Below are 668 nucleotides of genomic sequence, written 5' to 3'. Positions count from 1 at the left end.
TGTCGGGACCACTCTGCTTACGGGTAGCCCAGGCTGAGTAAGGGGTAGAGTGGCTGGGAGCTGTGCCTGCCTGTGCCCAAAATCTGCTTTTCTCAGTGATCTTGGGGCCTGGGGGCTGTCCACCTGAGCAGCGGCAGGCGCAGCTTTAGGGGAGACACCACACTCAGGGAGGCCACAGTAGGCCGGCACCTCCCTTCTACTCTCACACTCAGGCCACCACTGCTGCCTGCCCCACACAGCCTCAGGAGCAGGAGGCAGTACCAGCCTGGCCCTGAGCTCCCTTTGCTTCTTTCAGAGGCTGGAAACTGGGTTGAAACAAGAAAAAACCCTGCCTGCTAAAATAAGCAAACATTTTGGGGAAGGAGAACCATCTCTGTCTGGCTTGGTTACTATGGGAACGTTTCTGAATCAACTACAAGACAGGGAGAGAAGTTCACCCTGGACAAAGCAGCCTGGCTCTGGCCCATGCAGGCTTGCCTGCCCAGAGGTGTGTATGCCTGCGGGGGAAGCCCCAGAAGCTTCTGGGCACCCAGACACAAACCCTCAGCCTCCATGGTGTGGGTAGCCACCCCAGCAGCACCTACCACCTAGCTTGTGCCTGCTTTCCTGGTCCCCTCCGCCCAGGGAAGGACAGTGTGTGGAACAGTGGGACCCAAGACATGCCATGT

The sequence above is a fragment of the Hylobates moloch genome, unplaced genomic scaffold, assembly GCF_009828535.3.
Source record: "Hylobates moloch isolate HMO894 unplaced genomic scaffold, HMol_V3 SCAFFOLD_19, whole genome shotgun sequence".
Lineage (NCBI taxonomy): Eukaryota > Metazoa > Chordata > Mammalia > Primates > Hylobatidae > Hylobates > Hylobates moloch.
The sequence above is the reverse complement of the archived record's forward strand: the minus strand, read 5'-3'. Positions refer to the sequence as shown.